We start from the raw sequence: 11,966 nt of genomic DNA on the forward strand, positions 1-11,966 counted from the left end.
TAAGAGTCGGAGGCGACTGAGCGACTGAACTGAACTGATGCACCCAATATTGAGCACTTCAATACATAAGACAAACGTTAGCAGACATAAAAGGAGAAATTGTCAGTAACACAATAATAGTAGTAGACTTTCACACCCCACTCACACCAATGGACACATAATCAAAACAGAATATTAATAAGGAAACACATCTTAAATAATATATTAGATTAGATGGATCTAATTGATATCTTCAGGACATTGCATCCAAATGCAGAAAAATACACCTTCTTCTTAAGTGCACATGGAACATTCTTCAGGAGAGACCACATTTTGGGTCACAAATCAAACCTCAATAAGTTTAAGGAAATTGAAATCATATCAGGAGTCTTCTCTGACCAAAATGCTATGAGACTAGATATCAGTTACAAGAAAAAAAAAATGCAAGAAACACAAACTCATGGAAATTAAACAAGTTTCTAAATAACCAACGGTTTACTGAAAAAAATCAAGTTCAATTCAGTCGCTCAGTCATGTCCGAATCTTTGTGATCCCCATGGGCTGCAGCACACCAAGACTCCCTGTAAATCACCAACTCCTGGAGCTTACTCAAACTCTTGTCCATCGAGTCAGTGATGCCATTTAACCGTGTCATCCTCTGTAATCCCCTTCTCCTCCTGCCTTCAATCTTTCCCAGCATCAGGGACTTTTCAAGTGAGTCAGTTCTGTGCATCAGGTGGCCAAAGTAATGGAGTTTCAACTTCAGCATCAGTCCTTCCAATGAGTATTCAGGACTCACTTCCTTTAGGATTGATAGTTGTATCTCCTTGCAGTCCAAGGGACTCGAAAGAGTTTTCTCCAAATCTACAGTTCGAAAGCATCAATTCTTCGGTGCTCATCTTTCTTTATAATCCAACTCTCACATCCATACATGACTACTGGGAAAACCATAGCTTTGACTAGATGTACTTCTGTTTGGCAAAGCAATGTCTCTGCTTTTTAATATGCTGTCTAGGCTTTTTAATATACTGTCTAGGAAGAAATCAAAAGGGACATCAGAACATTTCTAGAAACAAATGACAATGAAAACATGAGAACTCAAAACCTATGGGATTCAGCAAAAGGAGTTCTAATAGGGACATTAATAGTAATACAATCCTACCTCAAGAAACAAGAAAAACATCGAATAGACAACCTAACTTTACGCCTAAAATAACTGGAAAAACAAGAACAACAACAACAACACTAGTAGAAGGAAAGAAATCATAATGATCTGAGCAGAAAGAAATGAAAAAGAAATGAAAAAACAGTAATAAAGATTAATGAAACTAAAGCCTGGTTCTTTGAGAAAATGAACAGAGTTGACAAACCTTTAGGCAGACTCATCAAGAAAAAAAGAGAGAAGAAGCAAGTCAACAAAATTAGAAATGAAAAAGGAGAGGTTACAACAGGCAATGCAGAAATACAAAGGATTATGAGACTATTATGAATGATTATATGGTAATTAAATGGATAACTTGGGAGAAATGGACAGATTATTAAAAATGTTCAATCTTTCAAGACTGAGCCAGGAAGAAATAGAAATTATGAAAAACCCAATTGCAAGCACTGAAATTGAAGCTGTGTTCAAAAATCTCCCCAAAACATAAAAGCCCAAGACCAGATGACTTCACGGGAGAATTCTATCAACCATTTAGAGAAGAGCTAACGCCTATTCTTCTAAAGCTCTTTCAAAAAATTGCAGAAGAAGGAATACTTCCAAACTCATTCTACAAGACTACCATCACTCTGATACCAAAACCAGACAAAGACAACACACACGTGCACACATACACAAAAACACAAACTGAATGCCAATATCACTCATGAATATAGACGCAAAAATCCTCAACAAAATTTTAGCAAACAGAATTCAGCAGTATATCGAAAGTTCATACACCATGATCAAGTTGGGTTTATTCCAGGCATACTAGGATTCTTCAACATATGCAAAACAATCAATGTGATACACCATAGTGACAAATTGAAAGATAAAACCATATGGCAATCTCAATAGATGCAGAAAAAGCCTTTGACAAAATTCAGCACCCATTTATGATAACTCTTAAAAAAAATGGGCCTATCAGGAACCTACCTCTACTGACTAAAGACCATGTATGATAAACCTACATCAAACATTAGTCTCAATGGTGAAAAACTGAAAGCATTTCCCCTATGATCAGGAACAAGACAAGGGTGTCCGCTTTCACCACTATTATTCAACACACTTCTGGAAGTCCTAGCTACAGCATTAAGAGAAGAAAAAGAAATAAAAGGAATCCAAATAGGAAAAGAAGTAGAGCTCTCACTGTTTGCAGATGATATGATACTATACATAGAATACCCTAAAGATAATATTAGAAAATTACCAGAGCTGAGCAGTGAACTTAGCTAAGTGGCATGATACAAAATAAATACACAGAATTCACTTGCATTTCTATATACTAATAATGAAAAATCAGAAAGAGAAATTAAGGAATCAATCCCATTCACCATTGCAACAAAAAGAATAAAATATCTAGGAATAAACTTACTGAAGGAGAAAAAAGAGTTATACACATAAAATTAAAAGACAGTGATGAAAGAAATCAAAGACAACATAAACAGATGGAGAGATATTTCATGTTCCTGGTAGGAAGAATCAATGATGTGAAAATGATTACAATACCAAATGCAACCTACAGATGCAATCGGATCCCTATCAAATTACCAATGACATTTTTCACAGAACTAGAACAAAAAATTTCACAATTCGTATGGAAACACAAAAGACCCTGAATTGTCAAAGCAGTCTTGAGAAAGAAGAACGGAGCTGTAGAAATCAACTTTCCTGACTTCAGACTATACTGCAAAGCTACAGTTATCAAGACAGCATGTTACTGGCACAAAAACAGAAATATAGACCAATGAAACAAGATAGAAAGCCCACAAATAAATCCACGAACCAATGGGTACCTTATTTTTGACAAAGGATGCAAGAATATACATTGGGGCATAGACAGCCTCTTCAATAATGGTGCTGGGAAAACTGGACACCCACATGTAAAAGAGTGAAATTAGAACACTTCTTAACACCATACACAAAGAGAAACTCAAATGGATTAAGGACCTAAATGTACGACCAGAAACTATAAAACTCTTAAAGGAAAACATAGGCAGAACCCTCAATGACATAAATCAAAGCAAAATCCTCTATGACCCACCTCCTAGAATAACAGAAATAAAAGCAAAAGTAAACAAATGGGACATGATTAAACTTAAAAGCTTTTGCACAGCAAAGGAAACTATAATCAAGGTGAAAAGAGAACCCTCGAATGGGAGAAAATGATAGCAAATTAAACAACTGACAAAGGATTAATTCTGAAAATATACAAGCAGCTCATACAACTCAATACCAGAAAAACAAACAACCCAATCAAAAACTGGAAAAAAGACGTAAACAGATATTTCTCCAAAGAAGACATACAGATGGCTAACAAACACATGAAATGATACTCAACATTGCTCATTAATAGAGAAATGCAAATCAAAGCTACAATGAGATATCACCTCACACCAGTCAGAATGGTCTACAAGCAATAAATGCTGGACAGGGTGTGGAGAAAAGGGAACACTTTTGCACTGTTGGTGGGAATGTAAACTGGTACAGCCACTAGGAAACACTGTATGGAGATACCTTAAAAAAAAATTGGAATAAAGCCATCACATGACCCAGCAATCCCACTCCTAGGCATATACCCTGAGGAAACCAAAACAAAAAAAAAGACACATGTATCCCATTTTTTATTGCAGCACTATTTACAATAGCTAGAACATGGAAGCAACCTAGATGTCCATCGACAGATGAATGGATAAAGAAGTTGTGGTACATATACACAGTGGAATATTACTCAGCCATAAAAATGAACACTTTTGAGTCAGTTCTAATGAGGTAGATGAACCTAGAACCTATTATACAGAGTGAAGTGAGTCAGAAAGAGAAAGACAAATACTGTAGGCTAACACATATATATGGAATCTAAAAAAATGGTACTGAAGAATTTATTTTCAGGGCAACAATGGAGAAACAGACATAGTAAATAGACTTATGGATATGGGGAGAGGGGAAAATGAGGGTGACATGTATGGAAAGAGTAACATGGAAACTTACATTACCATATGTAAAATATATAGCCAATGGGAATTTGCTGTATGGCTTAGGAAACTCAAACAGTGGCTCTGTACAACCTAGAGGCTTGGGATTGGGAGGGAAAGGGGAGGGAGTTTCAAAAGGGAGGTGATGTACATATACCTATGGCTAATTTATGTTGAGGTTTGACAGAAAACAGCAAAATTTTGTAAAGCAATGATCCTTCAAATAAAAAAAAAATTAAATTACAAAAAAAAAAAGGATGGAAATCATAAGGATCTAACAGAAGCAGAAGAGATGAAGAGATTAAATAGAGTTGGCAAAAATAAACATAAAAATGTCTTAATGGCTCAGATAACCATGTTAATATGTTCAGTCACATACAGCCAGACATCCTGGCATGTGAAGTCAAGTGGGCCTGAGGAAGCATCACTAAGAACAAAGTTAGTGAATGTAATGGGATTCTAGCTGAGCTGTTTAAAATCCTAAAAATTAATGCTGCTAAAGTGCTACACTCAATATGTCAGCAAATTTGGAAAACTCAGTAGCTGGTCATAAGGTGGCAAAGTTTTGGTTTTCATCCCAATTGCAAAGAAGGGCAACGCCAAAGAATATTCAAACTACTGGACAATTGTGCTTATGTCACATGCTCATAAGGTTATGTTCAAAATCCTTCAAGCTAGGTTTTAGCGGTATATGAATGGAGAACCTTCAGGTCTACAATCAGGGTTTAGGAAAGATATAGGAACTGGGGGTCAAAGTACCAACTGTTTTTGGATCATAGAGAAAGCAAGAAAATTCCAGAAGAACACCTACTTTTTGCTTCATTGACTATGCTAATGCCATTGACTGTGTGGAAACTGGAAAATTCTTAAAGAGAATGGGAATAACATGCCACCTCACCCATCTCCTGAGAAACCCATATGCAGGTCAGGAAGCAACAGATAGAACTGGGCATGGAAAAACTGACTGGTTCAAATTGAGTAAGGAGCACAACAAGGCTATATATGGTGACCCTGCTTATTTAACTTCTATACAAATTACATCATGCAAAATGCTGGGCTGGATGAATCTGAAATAAAAAGTGCTGGGAGAAATATCAACAATCACAGATATGCAGATGACACCACCCTAATGGCAGAAAGTGAAGAGGAGCTAAATAACCTCGTGATGAGAATGAAAGAGCAGAGTGAAAAATCTGGCTTGAAATTCAACATCAAAAAGTTAGATCATGGCATCCCATCTGTCTTGCTGTTCACACTGTCTGCACTGTTTGAAGAACCCAGGTTAGGCAAGGTGCAAGCTAAGAGGCAGGAAGAAGACTCGAGGAGCTGTAGGAACTGCAGACAGGTTTATTCTCTCCTGGCTAATGCAGCAGCCAAAGCAGTAGCCATAAAATAACCTAACAGGATGCAACCCCTCTCTTGGTTGGCACAGTAGCCATAAGAACAGACACACTATATTCTCTCCTCTTATGGCTCACCCAACAGACACAGCTGTGATGCAGCAGTAAGATGTCACCACTTTCTTAGGTGGAACTCATATATGTCTACAGCACAAAGTAGCTCATGACCAAGCAAGTAGCTTGTGATGTGCATGTGCAGTGCTATAAGTGACCTCAGCTGTTACACAAAACTCATGACACACATGTGCAGTTCTATAAATGATCTCAGCTGTTACATAGTCATTATTCACAAAACATGGGGTGAGAGAGCCTGACCACACGATCTTGGCTAATTTGCTCTCTCCCCACACTCTGTCCCTTCAGAGTCTCTTGCCTCACATTCTATGTGCAGTCTATCTTCTGCAATATTCCCTTGGCGAGTAACACTGACCCTTGGATTTACATCTTGCAATAGCAATAGCTACAAAAACAAACAGTTACATCCCCAATATATAGCAAAACCCAACGCCAGATATTACCTGGAGCTCGTGTTGCATTCCTTGCCCTAATGGGACTAGAAGAGCCACCCACTGCATGTGGAGTGCCTTTATCTTCCATGGCCAAGTCCAGTCCACAGTCTGTCCTTGTGAGATTGCAGGAAAGCCTCCACAGGGGCAACTTCACTCCTGTGGAATTTTTTATTAAGAGCCCACAAAAGTCACCATGGGCTGGGCACACCCTTTCAAGGAGGGGATCTTTTGCAATCAGTCCACCCACATGATTACACTTTTTTAAAATCTGAGGACATAGCCTTTACAGCACATTGTCCTCACCACAGGACACAGCCTTTACAGTACAATATACATCATAGGACACAGCCTTTACAGTATGCTTTCACACAAATCAGTCCACATTTACATCCATGTAACCTCAATGGGGCCCCTGCCCTTCAGGGTCTTCACACTTTAAAAATGGTGTCTCACACACTGTCCCTCTGCATCTCTCAGTAAGGACACCGTGAAATCCCCCAGAGGTGCCAGGCCCAACCTGTGCCCCAGAGTCGCAAAAGCTAAGCCATCAAGGTTTCCCTTTGCTTTGCCAAAACTGCTTACCCAAGTCAATCAACTCCACCTGAGTACATAGCTGATATGTCGTGAACTCAGTCACAACTGGGGGCCCCTTGAAGATGCCCATCTTGGGCCATAGGCTGCACAACAGGCCTTGCTGGCAAGCAGGGACCCGCAGTCTCATGATATTCATCATCACTGTCACTTGCCACCTCTCTGTCAGAGATACTGGGTTCTTCAGGGCCATGGGGTTCTTGCTCTAATGCCAATATACATTGTTCTAGTTCTTCCAAGCATCTCTGTGCATTGCACACCAGTGTGGCATCTTGGAGAGCACTATCTATATTCGCCTTCAGGTCAGTCAGGAAGATCCACCCCACATTGCCAGCAGCAGTCCATGCTGCCTTGTTCAGCAAATGGGAACTCACTGTAACGCCTTTTCAATGTTCTCTGGTGAACTGTCCACTGCTTCCTAGTCCCCCACCAGAGCCCACACCAAGAGGATCGTGGCCACATGGTACCATAGGCTGTTTGGTAGTCATTGGCTCCCTTCACCCTGTGAAGCCTCAAGCTCCCCTACCTGCTGTGTATCCTGCCACCTCTTCTCCTGTGGAGCCTCAGAAGTTCTGTGGAGAAGTTCTGTGGAGCTTCTGTGGAGCCTCTATCTGCTGGGTATCCAGCCAACTAAGGCAACTATATCGCTGATCCTGTTTGTGACACCAGTTGTCTTGGTATTCACTGTCTGCGCTGTTTACTGAACCCAGGGTAGGCAAGGTGTGAGTGAACAGGTTGGAAGAAGACTTGAGGAGCCATAGGAACTTCAGACACATTTTTTTCTCTCCTGGCTGATGCAGTAGCTGAAGCAGCAGCCATAACATAACTTAACACAAAACCTCTCTCCTGGCTGGCACAGCAGCTATAACAACAGAGAGATGTGGCTGACCCAATAGAGACAGCCACGACAGTAATAAAATGCTGTTGGTTTCTCAGGTGGATCTCATATATGCCTACAGCACAAAGTAGCTTGTGACCAAGTGAGTACCCCGTGAGGCACACGCACAGTGCTATAAATGACCCCAGCTCTTACATATTCATTTAAAAAACGTGGGGCAAGAGAGCCTGACCATGCCATCTTGACTAATTTGCTCTCTCCCTACACAGTCCCACCACTTCATGACAAAAGGTAGGAGGAAACGGGGCTTCCCAGGTTGTTTTAGTGGTAAAGAACCCACCTGTCAATGCAGGTAGACATAAGAGACTTGGGTTAGATCCCTGGGTCAGGAAGATCCCCCTGGAGGAGGACATGGCAATCCACTCCAGTATTCTTGCCTGGAGAATACTGTGGGCAGAGGAACTTGGTAGGTTATAGTCCCTAGGGTTGCAAAGAGTCAGATATCCCTGAAGCAACTTGGCATGCAAGTGACAGATCTTATTTTCTTAGGCTTCAAAATCACTGCCAATGGTGACCGCAGCCATAAAATTAAAAGATACTTGCTCCTTGAAGGAAAGTTATGACAAATCTAGACAGTATATTAAAAGGCAGAGACATCACGCTGGCAAAAAAAAGTCTGTATATTTAAAGCTATGGTTTTTCCATTAGTCATGGAAAGTTTGTCCATGGAGAAGGCTGCACACTGAAGAACTGATGCTTTTGAATTGTGATGCTGAAGAAGACCCTCGAGAGTCCCTTGGATAGCAAGGATATCAAACAAGTCAATCTTAAAGGAAATGAACACTGAATATTCACTGTTGTTGTCTGTTGCTATAGTTGAATCTCCAATGCTTTGGCCATCTGATGTGAAGAGCTGACTCATTGGAAAATGATACTGGAGTACCCTGATACTGGGAAAGATTGAAGGCAAAAGGAGAAGGGAGTTTCAGAGGATGAGATGGTTCAATAGCATCACCAATTCAATCAACATAAATCTGAGCAAACTCTGGGGGATAGTGAGGGACAGGGGAGTCTGTAATGCTGTAGTCCATAGAGTCACAGAGTTGGACATGACTTAATGACTGAACAAAAACAGCATCTACTAGAGAGCAAGTTCACTCAGACTTTTGCTTTACTTAAAGGTTACATGAACTTCCTTGGTTTTAAATAATCTGTATATCTTTTTGAGATCTCTTCTCAGTTTGGATAAGAAACAAATATTGCCTTACAGTGACCAATGATCTTATTTGGCAAGTGTTTTGGAACTTTTTGACAAACTTCTCACATATCAAATTTTAGTTAAAGTTCTTTCTGCTCCCTGCTAACTTTGGAGTTCATTAGGGAACACTTAAGGCATCTCAAGGAGGAATATTTACTGTTATTTGGTATGTAGCATGACATGGAAAGTATTATCAAAGGAATGATAAGCCTTCTAAGATTATGCTGTGTGGATAAGATGGTGTTAACACCTTAGATAGTCTAGAAATTATATGAAGTTTCTGAAAGGTAGATATGTCCTGGTATAATCTATCGGCCATAATTCTGGTTATATCACAGCAACTTGGTTAAGTTTCTTTGACAACACATTGTGATCAAATCTTTAAATTTGCCTATTAAGTTTTTAATATATAGTTAAGCCAATGCTTTTCAAAAGTGCTTCATTTTCAAGAAGATTCATAGGAAGGACTTTTAAACAAACATAGTAAAAAATTCTTATCATAATTGTAGGGGGAAAAACTTTCCCTCTCACTGGCAGCCATGATGGGCCCTGAGGCTGTCTGCAGCAGAGTCAGCAGAGTGATAAGACAATCTTACAATGACGCTCAGCCTTGAAGGGAAAGGGGATTTTGACAGCTATGTGTTAGTACTTAAGAATGAACAGCAAAAGAGGAACTGTTAGCTGCTTAATTAAGAGAGTTATGAAATACTGGCTTTGGGGAAATCTGGTTTCCATAAAACATAATGAAACTGCCTAAACCCAGTATTGCTTACTTTGCCCCCCTGCAGTAACACACCTCTATTGAGACATCCCTTGACAGCATGAAGTCAAAGAGAAAAAGTAAGCAACTCAGGGGTAAGCTGTGACACCTTTAGAGCAAAACAGGGGCAGCCCTCCATTACCAGGTACCACTTTTGCCAGGACCTTTGTGACATGCACTGTTCTTGTCACAGTTCTGGCACTTCATTGTTTTGATAAGGGTAACAAAATAGGTGGTTATTGAGTAAACTGGTGCATATGTTTGTTTATGGATTCTGTGTGGACTATTACTGATTTTGATCTGTGTTCTCTAGATATGGGGAGGCCTTTCTGCTGAAGTTATTCATGACTTACAGAAATTTGGTAAATTATACTTCTGTGAGTCTGGCTACCTGGTCATAAGTCTTCCCCCAGAGTGTCAGGTCCAGACTGTTTTATCAGGCTTATTCTCCTGAATTCTTTATACGAGATATTTCTTATATAAGACTCTGATTGAAGAGTCTTATATAAGATTGGGACTTGAGAATATTTCCAACTTGATATCCATTCCCCATTTTAAGTTAGGACTCTGCTTAGTTTCAGCAGGAAGTAGCTAAATCAGTCATCTCCTCATTTCCTGAAATACTTGGGGAAGGATGAAATGAAGTTAGAGGTTGAAATAAGTCACCCTAAAACCGAGTTACTCTGCTGAGTCTAAACACACTCATTTGTTACCCTCAAGATTGAGAAGTATCAAACAAAAGGGGGGAATTGTAACAAAGTGCAGTGAGCACAGACCTTAGCATCCAGTCATTGATATGTATCTACTCCACACCCTGTTACCAGGCAATGGTTCCAATTAGTCGTTGGTCGGTACCCCAGTGGGCCGTGCCCACAAGCAACAAACTGTCAAGGAGCAGCAGTTAGTGAGGGGATTCAGCCAACAGTGGAGTGGTGGTCATGAGGTGGAGAGTGAGGTAAGAGGCAGATCTCAGTCTTCTCCCTAAGACCCTCCAGCTCACCCAGCTGGGAGGTCCAGAAAATAAGGTTGATGCTCTGTCCTGCAGGGTGGCAGAGCCCTCACCAGGGCTACCCACTGGTCTTGGCCCACACCTTGAAGCAGCAGTGAACCTCTCCCTCACCCCTGTCTCTGAAACCTAATAGCAGTGGCAGTCTGCTTGGGTCACAGGCTGTGGGACCTGCACCCCCTCATTTGGGGTGCATTAGGCTCCTGAGGAGCCTAAGGGCTGGATGGGTTGGACACCCGGATCCATCAGTGATGACAGCTGGGCAGGGTCTGGGAACCTGGCCCTGAGGGAGCTGCCAACTGAGATCTGCCTCTTCCTAGCGGACTAAGACCTTGGAGGTTGAAAATTGTGCCTTAGGATCTGGCCCATTTTTGTCAGGACAGATAACAATGTTCATTTGGTAGAGATTTATGTGAACATCATCACCTGACTATAACTTTCATGGTCTTGAGTTAATGATGTTTGTATAAATCTCTACCAAATGAACATTATCTGTTACTTCAGGAAAAAAAGGATCAGACATCAAGAAGGTTGCAACAACTATCCACACCCCTCTCACCTTTACCATAAAAGGGCTTTGCTAAAAGATTTTGAAGAGTTTGCAGCTTTTAAAGAATGAGCCTCTCCTTGCATAACCCCGTAATAAACTTTTCTGTGTTCCAAACTTGAATGTTTTAGTATTGCTTGGCCTCACTATGCATCGGGCACATGGATTTGCATTTTCAGTAACAATGGGGGTAAGTGTTGCAAATCTGTATGAGGGTAAATTAATTTTCCCTCTTTCAGATACGATTTTCTGGGTAATTTCATGAATGCTTACTGCCAGTTGCACAGGGAGTAGCCTCCTCTCATCTCTTTAGGGAAGCATATGAATACAGTACATTGCGGTAGCAATGTGTCAGAGTCAGGCCTGAAAACACCTGTACACTGTCTGAAATACTGTTGGATATTCTTGCGGTTCACAAGATGGGAAGAGAGATTTTCTATTTCTTCAGATGTTGGAATTAGCAAATCATTCTGCAGCTTCCCTAATATAATTCAATAATGAAGTTGGAGGGTGTCCATGATTTTGTATGGAGGAAAAGAACTAAGGAATAATATATTTTAGCTTCCACCTGGAGAAAACAAGCACCAAGTTTCTCTGTGGTTTCATCAAAGAAAATTGAGTTCTCAAATCTTAATCTACCTTTTTAACTAAAGACAAAACTAGTCTGGTTCTAGTGTTATTTTTCACAACAGAAAATTCCCCCTACCACTGTTGTACATACAAACCAATCCCAAATCACAACCCAATTTTCATGCTGTCTATATGTGGATAAACTACATATAGAATTCTCACAGCCAGCAAGGCAACTTATATGTAAGAGGCTTTTCAAATAAATAATCCCACTTTCTATTGACAATTATTCCTAGTTGTTATTCAGAACTAAGTTTTGGTATCTATTTCATACT

Source organism: Giraffa tippelskirchi, chromosome 3, assembly GCF_054371585.1.
Source record: "Giraffa tippelskirchi isolate mGirTip1 chromosome 3, T2T-mGirTip1v1.2.pri, whole genome shotgun sequence".
In the NCBI taxonomy this organism is placed as follows: Eukaryota; Metazoa; Chordata; class Mammalia; order Artiodactyla; family Giraffidae; genus Giraffa; species Giraffa tippelskirchi.